Raw genomic sequence first — 19,701 nt, forward strand, 5'->3', positions numbered from 1 at the left:
CGGCACCATCTGCCTGGAGTTTGCATGTTCTCCCTGTGCCTGCGTGGGTTTCTTCCAGGTACTCCAGTTTCCTCCCACACTCCAAAGACATGCTGGTAGGTGAATTGGATCCAGTCTAAATTGGCCCTAATATCTGTATGTATGAATGAATGTAAGTTAAGGACCTTAGATTGTACGCCCCTTGAGGGTTAGGGAGTGATGTGAATGTACAATACATATGTGAAAGCGCTGCGTAAATTGATGGCGCTATATAAGTACCTGAAATAAATAAATGTTACAACAAAAAATGTAAATGTATTTTATGTGATAGACTAACACAAGGTGGCACATAATTGTGAAGTGGAAGAACAAATTATAAATGGCTTTCAACATTTTTTTACAAATAAATATCTGAAAAATGAGGTGTGCATTTGTATTCAGCCCCCTTTACTCTGATATCCCTAACTAAAATATAGTGGAACCAATTGCCTTCAGGAATCACCTAATTAGTAAATAGAGTTCACCTGTGTGTAATTTAATCTCAGTATAAATACAGCTGTTCTGTGAAGCCCTCAGAGGTTTGTTAGAGAACATTAGTGAACAAACAGCATCATGAAGGCCAAGGAACACACCAGACAGGTCAGGGTTAAAGTTGTGGAGAAGTTTAAAGCAGGGTTAGGCTATAAAAAAATATCCCAAGCTTTGAACATCTCACAGAGAACTGTTCAATCCATCATTCAAAAATGGAAAGTATGGCACCACTGCAAACCTACCAAGACATGGCCGTCCACTTAAACTGACTGGTCAGGCAAAGAGAGCATTAAACAGAGAAGCAGCCAAGAGGCCCATGGTAACCCTGGTGGAACTATAGAGATCCACAGCTCAAGTGGGAGAATCTGTCCACAAGACAACTATTAGTCGTGCACTCAACAAATCTAGTGTTTATGGAAGAGTGGAAGAAGAAAGCCATTGTTGAAAGAAAGCCATAAGAAGTCGCGCTTGCAGTTTGAGAGAAACCATGTGGGGGACACAGCAAGCATGTGGAAGAAGGTGCTCTGGCCAGATGAGACTAAAATTTAACTTTTTGGCCTAAAAGCAAAACGCTATGTGTGGCAGAAAACTAACACTGCACTTCACTCTGAACCAGGGGCAGACTGACAACTCATGGGGACCCTGGGCAATTGGGGATCATGGGGCCCCTGGGTCCTTGCCCACACTCAAAACACACCCAAAAAAGCCTATAAAAAGATACCAGGGGCATTTTATGGGGCCCCCTTCTGACCCCGGGCCCTCGGGCAGTGCCCGAGTGCTCGAATGGTCAGTCCGCCCCCTGCCCTGAACTCACCATCCCCACTGTGAAACATGGTGGTGGCAGCATCATGTTGTGGGGATGCTTATCTTCAGCAGGATCAGGGAAGCTGGTCAGAGATGAAGGGAAGATGGATGAATACAGGGCCAAATACAGGGAAATCTTAGAAGAAAACCTGTTGGTGTCTGCAAAAGACTTGAGACTGGGGAGGAGGTTCACCTTCCAGCAGGACAACGACCCTAAACATACAGCCAGAGCAACAATGGAATGGTTTAGATCAAAGCATATTCATGTGTTGGAATGGCCCAGTCAAAGTCCAGACCTAAATACAATTGAAAATCTGTGGCAAGACCTGAAAATTGCTCTCCATCCAATCTGACAGAGCTTGAGCTATTTTGCAAAGAAGAATGGGCAAAAATGTCACTCTCTAGATGTGCAAAGCTGGTAGAGACATCCCCAAATGACTTGCAGCTGTAATTGCAGCGAAAGGGGGCTGAATACAAATGCACACCACACTTTTCACATATTTATTTATAAAAAATGTTGAAAACCATTTATTATTTTCCTTCCACTTCACAATTATGTGCCACTTTCTGTTGGTCAATCACATAAAATCCCAATAAAATACATTTACGATTTTGGTTGTAACATGACAAAATGTGGAAAATTTCAAGGTGCATGAATACTTTTTCAAGGTACTGTATTTATTTTTTTATTTGTAAGCTTGCTTGATTGGCATTGCCCTCTTGATCTGCCCAAAAAAAGAACAAGTCTTAATACACTAATAATATTGTTACAGCATATTTATCTACGAAAACTGCAATGTGTTATATTATTACAGCTGCAACCAATACAACTGCAATACAGACAAAGATGGGGCAAAACAATAGCTGATTCCAAATATTTCCAAGAACTTTGCAGCAGTGTCAGGCAAGAAGGTCTAGGACAGTGATGGCGAACCTTTTAGAGACTGAGTGCCCAAACTGAAACCCAAAACCCACTTATTTATTGCAAAGTGCCAACACTAACAGAGCTTCGTAGAAGTGGAAAACCCAGTTACTCCTGCGCTTGGGGATGGACTCAATGTCATTAAGACCACATATGGAAACTCATGGGATATGCACGCCTTGCTTCCCTCAAAGGACAGCGGGAGTCCAAAGTAATGAATAGAGAAAAACAAACAGAGGGCGCACTGGCCTAGTGCAATAACTTAAAAATGTTTATTATTATTATTATTTCAGGTACTTATATAGCGCTGTCAATTTACGCAGCGCTTTACATATATATTGTACATTCACATCAGTCCCTAACCCTCAAGGGGTGTACAATCTAAGGTTCCTAACTCACATACATACACATACTTGGGTCAATTTAGACAGGATCCAATTAACCTATAATGAATGTAAATAATAAGTATTCTACTCACAAATTATCAATAAATAAAAGGCACATCATAAAGAAACAGCTCTGTCCAATTCACACTGCGTTGTGGCTCTGAGGAAGAGGCTAGTCCTCGAAGCTTTTTGGATGTCCAGAGTTCTCACTACAGATAGACACGCAGTGTGAATTTGACAGAGTTGTTTCTTTATGATGTGCCTTTTATTTATTGATAATTTGTGAGTATAATACTTATTATTTACATTCATTAAACATTTTTAAGGTAATGCACTAGGGCGGTGCACCCTATTTATTTTTCTCTACTAACAGAGCTTCCACTGACCACCAGCACAAGGGGGCAAAGTTCCACTGACCACCAGCGCAAGGGAGCAAAGTTCCACTGACCACCAGCGCAAGGGGGCAAAGTTCCACTGACCACCAGCGCAAGGGGGCAAAGTTCCACTGACCACCATCGCAAGGGGGCAAAGCTTCATTGACCACCAGCACAAGGGGGCAAAGCTTCATTGACCACCAGCACAAGGGGGCAAAGCTTCATTGACCACCAGCACAAGGGGAAAAGCTTCATTGACCACCAGCACAAGGGGGCAAAGTTCCACTGACCACCAGCACAAGGGGGCCAAGTTCCACTGACCACCAGCACAAGGGGGCCAAGTTCCACTGACCACCAGCACAAGGGGGCCAAGTTCCACTGACCACCAGCACAAAGGGGCTGTCAGGTCTCCGGGGTGTGACCAGAGGTATGTGACTGACGCAGGGAAACGCAGGCTTCAGATAAGTTATAAACAATATAATTTATTAAAGACTAACAATACAAACATAAACGCAGTGCAATACTAAACATAACACAGTGCAAACGAACCAAACCACCCACAGATAACAGTACATACAATGCAAGCGTCGTCAGGCAGGCCGGGTCAATAACAATCGGGCAGGTAGGTACAGGGGGTCAGGCAGAGAATGGTCGGGGTCACAAGGCAGGGATGAAACAGAAGTCAGCAGAGGTCCGGATCAGGCAGGGTCAGCAACGAATCAGACAGAGACAGGAACAGGGATGCAGGAACAAGATACAGGGCCCAGGAAAAACACACACCAAGGCAGAGACTGCAGGTCTGGCCATCCCTTAAATACACCTGTATAATCAACTTCAGGTGTTTGGCTGGCTGCAGGGTTGAGTCTCTGATTGCTGGGAGCACCCGCTGGCCAGCCCTGGTACTGCAGCCCACAAGGCAGGTGAGTCCCACCATTACTGGCAAGTCCATTCCTGACAGGGGCCAAGTTCCACTGACCACCAGCACAAGGGGGCCAAGTTCCACTGACCACCAGCACAAGAGGGCAAAGTTCCACTGACCACCATCACAAGGGGGCAAAGTTCCACTGACCACCATCACAAGGGGGCAAAGTTCCACTGACCACCATCACAAGGGGGCAAAGCTTCATTGACCACCAGCACAAGGGGCAAAGCTCCACTGACCACCAGCACAAGGGCAAAAAGTTCCACTGGCAATTAGCACAAAGGGGCAAAGTTCCACTGACTACCAGCACAAGGGGGCAAAGTTCCACTGACCATCAGCACAAAGGGGAAAAGTTCCACTGACCACCAACACAAGGGGGCAAAGTTCCACTGACCATCAACACAAAGGGGGCAAAGCTCCACTGACCAGCAGCACAAGGGGGTAAAGTTCCTTTGACAACCAGCACAAGGGGGCAAAGTTCCACTGACCACCAGCACAAGGGGGCAAAGTTCCACTGACCACCAGCACAAGGGGGCAAAGTTCCACTGACCATCAACACAAAGGGGGCAAAGCTCCACTGACCAGCAGCACAAGGGGGTAAAGTTCCTTTGACAACCAGCACAAGGGGGCAAAGTTCCACTGACCACCAGCACAAGGGGGCAAAGTTCCACTGACCACCAGCACAAGGAGACAAAATTCTACTGACCACCAGCACAGTGGGGCAAAGCTCCACTGACTATTAGCACAAGGAGGCAAAGTTCCACTAACCACCAGCACAAGCTAAAATCTTGTGTTAATAAAAACAAATGTATTAAAACTCAGTCCATATATATAATCTCCTTGGCAGCACACTGACCGACCACGCTACTCCTTTCCAAGCATGTGCCTGGCCCCTATCCGATGCTCGACTGCTGGGGGGATGCTGAGGCGAGTTGGCTCACGTGCTGACAGAGAGGGCTCTGCATGCCCACTATGGCACATGTGCCATAGGTTCACCACCACTGGTCTAGGATGTACCCTGTTCACCAAGGTACGACATTGAAGCTTTTTTAGGGCATACTTGGTACATCCAAGGTTCAGATATGAGGAGATTTTGTTCAGAGGTCTAAAAGGTAACAATGATTCGTATGGATCATCAAATAGCACTCTCGCATTGAGAAAAAGTAACAAGATCTACATTTGCATAGCGTGCTATAAACATTTGTTTTGATGCCAAGCAACCAATCATCTTCCAGCAGTGGTTTCTGCAGTTCAGAGTGGAAAGTAAAACAAGAATATTAACTAGTTGCAAGAAATATTTCCCCCTTAGCACACATTTCATAAACCAGTCCAATAGGGGGAGATGTACTAACACTGGTGCACACAAAATCTGGTGCAGCTGTGCATAGTAACCAATCAGCTTCAAGGTTTTATTGGCAAAGCTTAATTGAACAAGCTGAAGTTAGAAACTGATTGGTTACTATGCACAGTTGCACCAGATTCTGTTTGTGCCAGTTTTAGTAAATCCCCCCCCCAGTCTTTGACTTGGTTTTTTGTTCAACATGATAGATCAGAAATTCACTGTAATTAATTATAATAATCTCAGTCACATAGATCTTTTGAACTATATTACAGGTAACTCTTTTTAGTATTGGGTTACAGTAATGTCATTACAGAATGTGAGTGAATACAATCTGCCGACAGATTCCCTGTGGTTTATAATGAGATGAAAATAAAAATAGTGTTTATACATAAAACGGCAGAGGTTAATCCTACTGCACTCATTAAGATAATAGCTGTTTAGCATTCCCTCATTTCCTGGAAAACAAAAGATCAGATAATTGTAATTGGGATTATATTTAATTAAAACTGTTTTTTCATATGTGCTTATTGGGTGTTAATTACATTAGGAAATGAATGTTCTTTAAGGCAAGGGGATCATTATCCAATTAGATCAATACAATACTGGGATTATTACACAGCTTTGAAATATGTGTTTGTGGGTTTTATTTATCCTTTAAAAATAAAAGGACAGCAGTAACTTGGAGTTGAATGCCAAAAATTTTTATACAATACCTTGGCATCTAAAAGAACACGCTTGTGCCAGATCAATTGTCTGGATTTATTAGTACAAAATAAAACCAGAAAGAAAAGTTTCTGCAGATCTGTCCGCTTACTCTTTGCTGCGGCATTAGTCACACGACCTGTGCTAAGGTGGAGGGAAAAGTGATCCCAACTGAAGAACAGGATGACTGCTGGGTTGGCTCTGTAGCACAGGGTGCGGGACTCAGGAGTGTATTTGTAGCACAGGGTGCAGGTTTTAGTAGTGTATGCTGAACAGGGAGCAGGGCTCAGAAGTGTGTGTTGCATGGTGCGCAGGGCTCAGGAGTGTGTGTTCCATGGTGCGCAGGCCTCAGAAGTGTGTGTTGCATGGTGCGCAGGCCTCAGGATTGTGTGTTGCATGGTTCGCAGGGCTCAGAAGTGTGTGTTGCATGGTGCGCAGGGCTCAGGAGTGTGTGTTCCATGGTGCGCAGGGCTCAGGAGTGTGTGTTGCATGGTGCGCAGGCCTCAGAAGTGTGTGTTGCATGGTGCGCAGGCCTCAGGAGTGTGTGTTGCATGGTGCGCAGGGCTCAGAAGTGTGTGTTGCATGGTGCGCAGGGCTCAGGAGTGTGTGTTCCATGGTGCGCAGGGCTCAGGAGTGTGTGTTGCATGGTGCGCAGGCCTCAGAAGTGTGTGTTGCATGGTGCGCAGGCCTCAGGAGTGTGTGTTGCATGGTGCGCAGGCCTCAGAAGTGTGTGTTGCATGGTGCGCAGGGCTCAGGAGTGTGTGTTGCATGGTGTGCAGGACTCAGGAGTGTGTGTCATAAGGGGCACAGGAGTGTGTGCCATAAAGGGTACAGGACTCAGGAGTGCATGTAACACAGGGAGCACATGTGTGTTGCACAGAAAGTAAGGCTCGTGTGTGTGTCACACAGGGTGCAGGAGTGTCTGTTGCATAGGGTGCAGGGCTCAGGAATGTGTGTTGCACAGAATGCAGGGCATAAGAATATTTTGCACAGGGTTCAGGACTGTGTGCCACACAGGGTGCAGAGTTCAGGAGTGCATATCATGCAGTGGTCAGGAGTGTGTGTCACACAGGGTGCAGGGATCAGGATTGCATATCATGCAGTGCTCAGGAGTGTGTTACATAGGGTACAATGCTCAGGACTTTGTATCATGCAGTGCTCAGAAGTGTGTGTTGCATAGGGTACAGGGCTCAGGAGTCTGTGGCGCATAGGGTTCAGGTGTGTGCGTCACACATGGTGCACTGATCAGAAGTGCGTATCATGCAGTGCTCAGGAGTGTGTGTCTCACAGGGTGCAGGGTTCAAGAATGTGTGTTGCACAGGATGCAGGGATCAGGAGTGCGTATCATGCTGTGCTCAGAAGTGTGTGTAGCAGAGGGTGCAAGGATCAGGAGTGCATATCATGCAGTGCTCAGGAGTGTGTGTTGCACAGGGTGCAGGGATCAGGAGTGCGTATCTTGCAGTGCTCAGGAGTGTGTGTTGCACAGGGTGCAGGGATCAGGAGTGCGTATCATGCAGTGCTCAGGAATGTGTGTAGCATAGGGTGCAGGCATTAGGAGTGCGTATCATGCAGTGCACAGGAGTGTGTGTTGCACAGGGTGCAGGGATCAGGAGTGGGTGTCGCACAGAGTACAGGTATAGGTAACACACAGGTCAACGTACAATCAAAAATTACCACCAAATCCTAAATTTACAGTGCTCTTTCCCCAATTCCTCCCCCGTACCAGTGTGGGCAGTATCTTGGGCTCCCAGTTCAGGACAATCTTGATCAGCAGAGAAAGGCTATGGCCCATAAGGGCTGTGCCAGATGATGGGGGAAGAGGCGGCGTGCTCATGGACTGTCAGAACTCAATGAGTAGGTAGAACAAGGGAAAAAAGGTATTTATAATGTTTTTATATCTATACACAAATGCTTTGCCTTTAATTTATATTTTACATTGAATAGGTTGTTTAACAAGGTGAGGGTTTTCATATACTTTAAGAATAACTATTCAGAGATTGTAGTATTTCACTCAGGCCAAAAGATCCCTGATGTCTCAATATAGAGCAGTCTTTCTCAAACTTTTTTCACTCAAGACACCCTTAACCTCCCTGGCGGTATGATTATTTCAGATTTTTGGTGCTGAAAGCGGTACCATTTTTTTGCATGGAAATATGTAGTTTTTTTTATTGTAGGCCTGTAATTTAGGAATAACTCACTGAAATCTGTCCAAACAAGAGTCTAGTAAACATTCCAGATATGATAAAACTTGAAACACGAAATCATAAATTATAATTTAATAAATACTCATAAAAAATAATATAATAATAATAAATTTAATTCAATAATATAATCAAACCAAAAACACTGAAATTTGAAATATAGCGCCAAGTTCGCACATCACTGAGCAAAGTCGCAAAATCGTTTTCAGTGTCTGATGACGAATTTCCCCACGAATCATTATCACTCAATTCTGCAAGTAGTTCTGATTTACTATCTCTGTTCTCTAGCCGGTCTAAAACCGATTTTGACCTAAAGGGACGCTTTTTGGACGCCGTGGACTTTTCTAAGTTTCCAGGCAGAAAGAACAGTCAAAATGCAGGCAGGGCACAGGACAAAGCAGTAGGGACAAAATGTATGTGAAATGCTTTGATACAGGAATGTTTTGCTATGAAATAATCGTTTTTAAAAAAGTCATTTTTTTTAAATTTTCAAATTTGCTGCCGGTTCTGGTACGTCCCGACGTCACAGGGACAGGCACACTGAAGCCGGATGCCGGCATCGGCTGGAGGAGATGGCCGGGGATGCTGCAGGGGACACATCGTGGGAGCGAAGGACAAGGTAAGCGCTGTAGGGAATCCCTGTGCAACGCCGCATGGTAAGCCCGAGTGTAGCTCGGGGTTACCGCTTTTGGTACTGAAACTTTACCCCGTGCTACACTTGGGAACACCGCTAGGGAGGTTAAAAATGATGAACAGTTCCCGAGCCACCCTCTAAAATTATGACCATTCTAAAATGTAAAAAACTATTCTAACAGCTTTATATAACACAGCAACATCCACAAACATAGGGCACCCAACCTTAGAGGTGATTTATTCTTCCAAAGCGAATACACTTTTGCACACTGGTACTGACTAGTATTCCTATGTTTCTCCTCTCCCTCAATTGATGTGACCCCAGCACTGATGGAGAGGGGCATGGGAGGGTCAAACAAGGATGCTCTGCAGGCAACCGACATCCTCCTTATCAACTGATGATGTCATGGGTTGTCAGGACGCCGGCGGCTAGAAGGTTGTAATGGTGCACAATGAAAACCTGTGGCTTTGTGTAACTAAAAGGCAGGCTTGTTCCTCCAGCTGGCTTATATACAAGTTTTGGGCAATTTTTAGACATTTTGGCAAGGCACCCCTGAAGAAACATCAAGGCACCCTGGTTGAAAAAGGCTGATATAGAGAACCTGTCACGGCAAAATATTTTCACATAGGGCACTCTTGGTTCCCTATGTGATAAGAAATAAAGTTTAGTGAAGAAAAGTGTTCGGTGATTTTCCATCTGCATGCTGTGCACACTTTTTTGTCTTCCATTTCCTGGTTTCCCTGAAGGCCGTGGTGAAATCTCTTATTTAAACCGCAGGATCGCTAAGTATTGTCATACGGCACATGTACAAAATGAGGCACATCTTTCACAAGCACCATACAAATTTACAATCATTTGCTGTTAAAAAAAAAAAAAGAAACACCTCCCTGAGAAGTCACAAGATTCCCCTGAAGGCAATGATGAATGGCAGTGGTGCCAGCCTTCCCAGGGGCATCTGTGTGGCCGGAACTATGTCACCATTGCCTTCATGGAAACCAGTGGTAGACAAAAAAAGGTAAGTAAAGCAAAAAAACATTTTTGTAAAGGTGTTAGACAACTGCACATGTGCAGGCAGAGATGCATGCTGATATGAATTTTAACCCCTTCATGCCTAAGGGTAAAACAAATCTAAATGCCTAAGCACAATTTTGCAACGTTGACATGTGTTAGTAAAACCGTACATATCATAACTACTTTGTACATCCAGGTGAATTATACCACATTTTTTTCAGGACAAATTGGGCTTTCATTTGGTGGTAAATGGCAATGGATATCTCCTGATATTTTTTTTATTATTAAAGGAAAATTGGCCCAAATTAGTAAAAAAAAAAATATTTTTTTTTATTTAGCTGTGTGTTTTTTGTTACTACCATAACCTACCACCAAAGAACAACCCAAAATAAATTCTCCAGCTCTTGACGATCACAGCAATACCATATATGTGTATGTTATTTGTTGTTTGTACCCGTAGTACAGCCCAGAAACAATAGTGCGCATTTTGTTTTTGTCTTTTTTTTTTCTTTTTACCTAAAACACACTGACACTGACACTGATGCCAATTTTTTTTAATCCTGACCTTTGACTCTGACCTTGACCCAAACAATAACCCTAGCACTGAACTAGATCAAACCTTGATCTAGGTATTTTTTGTTTATTTTTTATTTTATTTTTTTAACATTTATTTATCTTTTTTTTTTTTTTTACAAACATTTTTTTCTCTCTACACCAGGAGGTAGAGATATACAATGTATCTTTGTTCTGCATTCCTAGAGAGAAAAAAAAATTCTGTGAATGAGTGCCTACAAGTCCCGACAGCCTTAGCCTTAGTTCATTGATGCTTCCTGTCAGTATATCTGATTGGCCATACATCCCGTACAGCAAGCAGATACTCTGACAGGTCTGCAGGAGACCTGCATTGCATCAGCAATCTACTGATCTCTGGTGCAATGCTTTCCAGGCTCTTTTGGACAAAAATAATAAATGCACATTTTTTTACCTGCATTTATTATTTTTGTCCAAAAGGTGAACTTATCCTTTAAAGTGATTCTAAAGGCTTATTGTTTTCATAGAAAAAATAACAAACATGTCTATACTTACCTGCTGTGTGCAACGATTTTGCACACCGAAGCCTGGATCCTCCTCTTCTCAGGTCCTCTGCTGGCACAACCGGCCCCTCCCTCCTGTCGGGTACCACCACAGCAAGCAGCTTGCTATGGGGGCACCCGCTGTTCCGTGTGTTCATTCACAGACGGAGCTGTGGCTTGGCCCCATCCCCTCTCTTCTCATTGGCTCACTGGCTGTGATTGACAGCAGTGGCCGCCAATGGCTCCAGCTTCTGTCTCACCCAGTGAGAAGAGGGAGTTCCAGGATAGCCAAGACCAGGGGCGGACTGACAACTCATGGGGCCCCCGGGCAATAGGGGATCATGGGGCCCCTGTATCCTTGCCCAAACTCAAAAAAGCCTATGAAAAAGGTACCAGGGGCATCTCATGGGGCCCCCTACTGACCCCGGGCCCTCGGGCAGTGCCCGAGTTTTCAAATGGTCAGTCTGCCCCTGGCTGAGACTAGCAGTCAGATGCACCAGTGACTTAGCTCTCACATTGTAGTTATACAATTATGAGGCTGTAGGCCAATGCTGGTCAACTTTCTTGATGTAGGAACCTCAAAGGCAGCCCCTGAGGTCATCATAGGGACGCACTTAAAATTCAGCGAATATCCAAATGGTCAGTCTGCCCCTGGCCAAGACTGCTGTGCACATTGCTGAATCGAGAGGGGGCTTAGGTGAGCATGGGGGGGGGGGAGGCTGGGGGAGGGTGCTGCACAGAGAAGGTTTTTTTACTTTCATGCATAGAGCTGCACTTTGGCTACAGCGCAGTGTACTTGCGGTTTTCGTGCGGGTCAGCTGCACTTTCTCGTAGACTTTTGTCCCACGGTTTTGGCGGCGAAAGGGCACCAAAATTGCAGGACATAATAGAAGTGTATGGGAAAGTGCAGCTAACATGCAGGAAAACCGCGGGTACACTGTGTTGCAGCCAACATGCAGCATGGGCAGTGTGAAAGCTCCATAAACTGTTATTTATTGCTTATAGTTATTCTAGTAGGGCAGGGGTGGCCAACCTGCGGCTCTCCAGAGGTTAGCCACCCCTGTAGTAGGGTTCTATTTATTTTAATGGCCCACTGTACTCTAAGGGGTTTTTTGTCAACAGTTGTATGTAGTGTCCTATGGCGCATGCGCAAGATGAAGTGTGTGACGTATTTCATTTTGTCTCTTGCATGTATCAAGCAAAGTTTTAAAAATGGCAGGACAAGAATAGGTAAATAAGAAGAAAATGTCACAAACATATACAGTTAGGTCCATAAATATTGGGACATGGACACAATTCTAACATTTTTGGCTCTATACACCACCACAATGGATTTGAAATGAAACGAACAAGATGTGCTTTAACTGCAGACTGTCAGCTTTAATTTGAGGGTATTTACATCCAAATCAGGTGTATGGTGTAGGAATTACAACAGTTTGCAATAATTAGGGACCTGACTGTAGGTAAGTATGATTGTCTATTTCTGACTTATATATTATTGGCAGGTTTATACAGTGGAGGGGTCCTCTTGAAACCCCCCCCCCCCCCCGAAATTTTTTGAGACCCTTCACCCCTATACAAATGTAAACAAATGTGTTGGTTTCTCCTACATACACTATATTGCCAAAAGTATTAGGACGCCTGCCTTTACACGCACATGAACTTTAATGGCATCCCAGTCTTAGTCCTTAGGGTTCAATATTGAGTTGGCCCCGCCCTTTGCAGCTATAACAGCTTCAACTCTTCTGGGAAGGCTGTCCACAAGGATTGGGAGTGTGTCTATGGGAATGTTTGAACATTCTTCCAGAAGTGCATTTGTGAGGTCAGGCACTGATGTCTGATGAGAAGGCCTGGCTCGCAGTCTCTGCTCTAATTCATCCCAAAGGTGTTGAGATCAGTCCAGTCAAGTCAAATGCAGGCCAGTCAAGTTCCTCCACCCCAAACTCGCTCATCCATGTCTTTATGGACCTTGCTTTGTGCACTGGTGCGCAGTCATGTTGGAAAAGAAAGGGGCCATCCCCAAACTGTTCCCACAAAAGTTGGGAGCAGGAAATTCTCCAAAATGTCTTGGTATGCTGACGCCTTAAGAGTTCCCTTCACTGGAACTAAGGGACCAAGTTCAACCCCTGTAAAACAACCCCTCACCATAATCCCCCCTCCACCAAACTTTACACTTGGCACAATGCACTCAGACAAGTACCGTTCTCCTGCAACTGACAAACCCAGACACTTCCATCAGATTGGCAGACAGAGAAGCATGATTCTTAACTCTAGAGAACACGTCTCCACTTCTCTAGAGTCCAGTGGCGGCGTGCTTTACACCACTGCATCTGATGCTTTGCATTGCACTTGGTAAAGTAAGGCTTGGATGCAGCTGCTCAGCCATGGAAACCCATTCCATGAAGCTCTCTACACACTGTTCTTGTGCTAAACTGAAGGCCACACAAAGTTTGGAGGTCTTTTATCTATTGACTCTGCAGACAGTTGGTGACTTCTCTGCCCTGTGCGCTTCAGCATGCGCTGACCCCACTCTGTCATTTTACGTGGCCTACCACTTCAAATTGCTGTTGTTCCCAGTTGTTTCCATTTTGTTATAATACCACTAACAGTTGACCGTGGAATATTTAGTAGCAAGGAAATTTCACAGATGGACTTATTGCACAGGTGACAACCTATCACGTTACCACGCTTGAATTCACTGAGCTCCTGAGAGCGACCCATTCTTTCACAAATGTTTGTAGAAGCAGTCTGCATACCTAGGTGCTTGATTTTATACACCTGTGACCACGGAGGTGATTGGAACACCTGAATCAAATTATTTGGAAGGGTTCCCCAATACATTTGGCAATATAGTGTACGTGTGATACACGTCACACATTGCTGTGCATGCTGAAGTAAGAGCAGTAATTCTAGGTCCTATAATAATTATTCTAATTTGATGACTTGTAGGGGCTTATAAAGCGTTGCATATAGAAAATGTAGGATACTGAAAGTTGTTACCGTTTTTTCAGGTGCAGCAATACAAAACTTTAGAACAAGTACTAACTTGTGCTGCAAAATTGATACTTTTACCCCATACTGCCATTAGCTCTCTGTCAATTAAAAAAAAAAAATCAAAACTAAACTTTATGACAGACACTACACATAATGTTGCTACCGTTTAAAGTGGTAGTAAACTGCCAAAAAAAAGGGGCCCCCTCTGGTTTATCCCATAATGTGCTCCACATACTAGCATATTATGTCACATTTACCTGCACACAGGGCCCTCCAGCACAGCACTGTCACGGATTCCCTGGTACTTCCTTCATCACCCGATTTTCCTTCCAGGTGCTGTTTGAGTGGTCAGGGCCACGATGACGTCACTCCTGCATATAAGTGCAGGAGATTCGGCTATGGCACAACACTCTGCATTCAATAGCATGCTGGGTGCTCTGAAAGCAGAGCGGCACTACACATGTGCAGGTGATGTCATTGGCTATTGACAATGTGAATACCTCCGAAACGGTGCATGTTCAGGAAATATTCATTGTACCTACTGGTAGGCCTGATTGTAAGCTTACCTGTAGGTACAAATGACTATAGGAGACTTTACTACCACTTTAAAAGAAGTAAAACAATATTTACCACAACATAACTTTTACAGTAATTTGATCACATTTGGTGAATATATAGTTTCAGCTTGTACAGATCTGTACATCACTCCTACATGAAGAACAGCTATTATTGAGGACAGAGGGACTCGTACTTTTTCTGTACTACCAGGAAAGGATCAATAATCCCTCTACTGAGACTATATCTGCTGACTGCTGGATTATTGGAATCTCTGCTCTGCCAAGTTGAGGATTAAGGAAACGCTACTATGTAATGCTGGTCATACACAGAGGGACGTGTACACACAGTCCAATCAGTCCTGTTAAATTTCATTGTGTTCATAGTACTGGCTGTGCTCCAGTGGTGCTTCCTTATGTTTATGGCTGATTAAAGCTGAATTCCATGCAAACAGCTAAACCCACTATTAAAATAGAAACCAAATATCTGACCCGAGTGGCATAGCATGGTCAGCTGTGCTGAGAATTTAGCCTGCTTTCCTCCAATGATCAGACACAGCCATTCACTAGGAAGACTAGTCTGTTGCTGTTTCTCCTCCCCCAGCTCTCTCAGCTCTTTATGCAGCTGAGAACAGTGGGAATGTGATCACTTATAAAAAGAAAAAAAAAAGTGTTTATAATGTTTTTAATATCTATACACAAATGTGTTGCCTTTCATTTCTATTTTAAACTGAATGGGGTGATGGTTTATATATATTTGAAAGCCTTATTGGCTCAAAGTGTTGGCATTCTATTTCACAGGCATGCAGATAGACTAATGCACTAGCTGTAGATAAACATATACCTAAAGGATGAGTTCACATTTTCTAACATTGTACATGTTACACCCGTATTCAGGGTGTACCATGTTAGCGCTGCAGCTGCCCCCCTGAGTCCCTGCTGTGACAGCAGACCAGGGATCTTCTCCCCGTGACTGCTGTCAAAATTCAAAAAAGATGCGGCTGTACGGGGCTCCGCCCACCTGGCCACATCATTTATTCACAGTATTTTGTGAATTAAAAATTACAAGTCCCGACAGCCTTTGCGGCTGTTGGCTTGTAGTTCTCAGTGAACTACGAAGGCAATGTTGAGTGCTGTAGTCAGGCCCGGAGGGCTAGGGCCACCAGGCTTAAGATGATTGGGCCACACAGTGAGAGGTAAGCAACGACCTCATTCTAGACAGGGCTAATACAGACCATGGCTGCCGCTCAACTCCCGCTGTGCGGCTATGACTAAAGCAGGGCCGACAGAAGGGGTGGCAGTGACAGCTCAAGTGACAAGCAGGAAGCGCCACTGACGCAGGGACACCACCTCAGCCGGCCGCTGCACTGAAGGGACAACGGTGGCCTCTCCTTCACTGGCTGGCACACTGTTATAGCTCTGTAGTGACGGTGGATTGGACTGTCTCTTTGCTGGATGGGCTGTCACTTTGCTGGATGGGCTATATCTTTGCTGGATGGGCTGTCTCTTTGCTGGATGGGCAGTCTCTTTTCTGGGCAGGATATCTCTTTGCTAGATGGGCTGTCTCTTTGCTGAACGAGCTGTCTCTTTGCTGAACGAGCTGTCTCTTTGCCGGACGAGCTGTCTCTTTGCTGGGTAGGATGTCTCTTTGCTGGACAAAGCTGTCTCTTTGCTGGATGGGCTGTCTCTTTGCTGGACTGCGATGTCTCTTTGTTGGACTGCGATGTCTTTTTTCTGGATGGGGATGTCTCTTTGCTGGATGGGGATGTCTCTTTGCTAGACTGGGCTGTCTTTGCCCAGTTGCGTCCAGCAAAGAGACATCCCAATCCAACAAAGAGACAGCCCAATCCAAGAAGGGACGTCCCCGTCCAGCAAAGAGACATCCCTGTCCAGCAAAGAGACATCCCATCTCTTTGTGGATTGGGATGTATTTTTGCTATTTGAGGCTGTCTCTTTGCTGGACTAGGCTGTCTTTTTGTTACTTGGGGACGTTTCTTTGCTGGATAGGGATATCTCTTTGCTGGATTGGGTCATCTCTTTGAAGATATAGGGGGCACTCTGATTAGATCTCTAGGGGCACTGTAATGTAATGGGGCCCTGTGATATAAAGTGGACTGCACTGTAAAGGGACACTGTAATCAATATAGTGCCCCTTTACAGTGCAGTCCCCTTTATATCACAGTGCCAGTCCGGGCCTGGCTGTGGTAGTTCATTCTTTCTTTCTGTTTGTGCATATCTGCCAGCTTGTACAAAGTATGAGCACACAGATATAAAGAAAGGTCTGCAGGAGCCCTGCATGGCACCCGTGATTTGCTGATTGCAGGTGCAATGCTTTCTGGTAAAGAAAAAAAAATAAATAAATGCACATTTTTTTACCTGCAAAAAATATGTGCATTTATTATTTTATTTACAAAGATGAATCCACTAATGATTTTTAACATATATGGATTAAAATACAACTCTAGGATTTTTTTATTTTTAGATTCCTCTTGGTCCGGTGCTAGGGGTCTATTTCAGGGCAGAACAAAACGGTTTGCCCCTTTCCTGTGAACCCAGCCTGTTTTTTACTCGGCCTCCTAGGATTGGCTCACAGTACTCCAGGACTTCAGAACTGTAAAGAACTTACACACCACTCTATGAGCGCCGCTCTTTCCTGGAAGAATGCCCACACCCTGTCACCACCAGAGGAAAAAGAAGTACCTCCTTTGATATTAGTAGCTAGAAGACAAGAAAAAAGGTACATGTAATGCCCCCCCGGACACACGATGAGAATATCAGACGAACGATAGGCCGTTTTTTTTCGCCTGCTAGTCTCACATAGAAAGTGAAAAGGTTACTAAAGATAAGAAAATTCTCCTATGAAAGAAAAGAATTTCAAAAGTGATGTCATGTATTGCGGTGTATTTGTATTTTATTTTCAGATGGCTACTGTACTGATTAAACGAAAATCGTATGATCTGGTATCGTACGAGAAAAATGTTTGCGCTTGTCCCTTCGGATATTGTCATACGAATTGTCGTGATCGGCTCTCAAAAGCTGTGTACTAACAATCCGATCGGTCCTCGTACGAAAATTTTCGTACAAATTTCTTATAGTGTGTACTGGACATAAGGCTTCCAGGGGTAGGGGAAGGCGGGGGGGGGGGGGGGGTTATGTGCCTGGAATTCCATTTTAAATGATCTTTTGTAGCTGCCCAGAAAAGTAAAGGTACAATGTGTATATGCAGTACTTGCATTTCTAATCCTCTACCTTGGATGCCCCCTGTTAACTCCAGTATATATAGACTCTTTGTTGACTTTATAGATAACCTGAAACACTAACCTCTGAATCAATGCCTTGCATTATTTAACTAGAACCATGCAGAATCTGTAAGGGTATCCCAAACCAGCAGGCTCTATTATACAGGAGGTCGCATTGATGACCTCTACAACATCGATATCATCTCCTATGCTATATGGTTAATACTTCTCACAGTACAGTCTCTACTGATCTGATGTCTTGCTGGACTTGCTTTGTCTCACCCCTATACAGATCACTTTAGGCCTGCTTTCATGCCTTGTTTTTTCAGTCAACTAACATGCATGCTACCTTTTTCATAAAGGGGAACTTCACTCTACTGTGGCAAAATAAAAGTCAGCAGCTGCAAATACTGTAGCAGATAACTTTTAATAAACAGATACTTACCAGTCCATGGAGTCCATGCCGCAGATTCTTTTTAGTGCTGCTAAGTTAAATTTATAATGTTTTTATTATTTTTGCAAACATGAGTACAAAGGTATAAAAGTATATAGTATACCTGTAGGACAAGTGTTCCCCTTCTCGTTGGGTGCCAAGTGTGGGTAACATGAGAAGACTCCCCTGGGGTGGGTTCTCCTGGGCTACGCTAGGCACCTGTTATGGGTCACTTTCCAGCACATGGGGTACCTTTCCTAGAACAGACATTTTACATTTTAATTGACTCTCTTGACATTGGTATACACCACTACTGGTTTTACTTAGGAGGGGCATGCAGAGCCTCTGCCCTCTCACCTATCCAGCGCATCTCCACTACCTCACTATCAGTAGTGCAATGGAACCCTGCCATACACCTAGCGCAGGTTACATACGTGCACTCAGGTCCTCTGGGGGTAAGCAGTGTTAGGGCCTGGATATTGCCTCGTGCAGAGTCTTGGATGCGAGGTGGTTCTCTCAAGAGGAAGAAAAGTACTCAGGGTTACCTCCCACCATATCTGGACTCTGCTCTGCAGTCTCTGAGAAGGTGGGGGATAGAGAAGTCCTACCTTGAAAGTAGCTCAAGGAAATTGTTATATCACAGAATCTGTAGGACTTTTTTCTGTTCTCCACTTATACTCAGGGACTGCACCTCAGCTGCTTTGGAGGACAGCTTACAGCGGTTGAATAGCCCCAGATTACCCTTAAAGTTTCATGACATTGCCTGGCTGTCTCTCCATGGGAAGATGTATGTGAGGGGGAAGATGAAAGGTCTGGCCGCCTCTGATAGTACCTGTCTTTTGGGCTGTAATCAGGAAGAGTCCATGGCACATTTCTTGGTGGATTGCTAGGGAAGCCATGAAGTCTGGAAGGTAGTAGCTAACAGAGTTAGGATCCAAAGGTTGGAGAACCTGAGCTGCTCTGACAGGCTTTATGGCATTCCCCCAGCAATACACAACATAAACAGAGGAACTATGTACATTATTATCACTGTGGCCAAGTATTATCACTGGCATGCATGAACCAAGGTAGCTATGCATAATGAGCTGTTCCTGTCCAGGAAAATCACAGATTTAGTCCTCTCAGAGTTGAGGTGGATAAAGAGTTTAGAGCTAAAGAAATACTGGAGGAATATAAAATGATGGGAAATTTTATCTATAGAATCAAAATTCTACATATAACTTTCTTTTAATTTGAACTGCTGAATGTCTGACCTGAAGAATATGTAAGCAATTGTTACATTTTTGTTATTTTTATGTTTTATTTTTATGATGGTTACAGTTTTGTTACTAAGTATTCTGTTTGTTTTTACAAATACAATTTCCATACGTGCACTCAGGCCCTCTGTGGGTAAGCAGTCTTAGGACCTAGATACTGCCTCGTGCAGAGTTTTGGATGCGAGGTGGTTCTCTCAAGAAGAGAAGTACTCAGGGTTATTTCCCACCATATCTGGACTCTGCTCTGAAGTCTCTGAGGAGGTGGGGGATAGAGAAGTCCTATTGGAAAGTAGCAAAATGAAATTGTTATAGCACAGGATCTGTAGGACATTTTTCTGTTCTCC

The 19,701-nt window shown here is 44.3% G+C and overlaps 1 protein-coding gene across 1 annotated transcript in view; it reads right to left on the reverse strand.

The window, feature by feature from the left end:
* TRPC6 (transient receptor potential cation channel subfamily C member 6) overlaps positions 1–19,701 on the reverse strand; it is a 287,084-nt gene that overhangs the window by 146,748 nt on the left and 120,635 nt on the right. The gene's annotated exons all lie outside the window — the stretch shown is intronic.

This window comes from Staurois parvus, unplaced genomic scaffold, assembly GCF_062004578.1.
Source record: "Staurois parvus isolate SC_StPar_1 unplaced genomic scaffold, SC_StPar_1.0 ptg000422l, whole genome shotgun sequence".
In the NCBI taxonomy this organism is placed as follows: Eukaryota; Metazoa; Chordata; class Amphibia; order Anura; family Ranidae; genus Staurois; species Staurois parvus.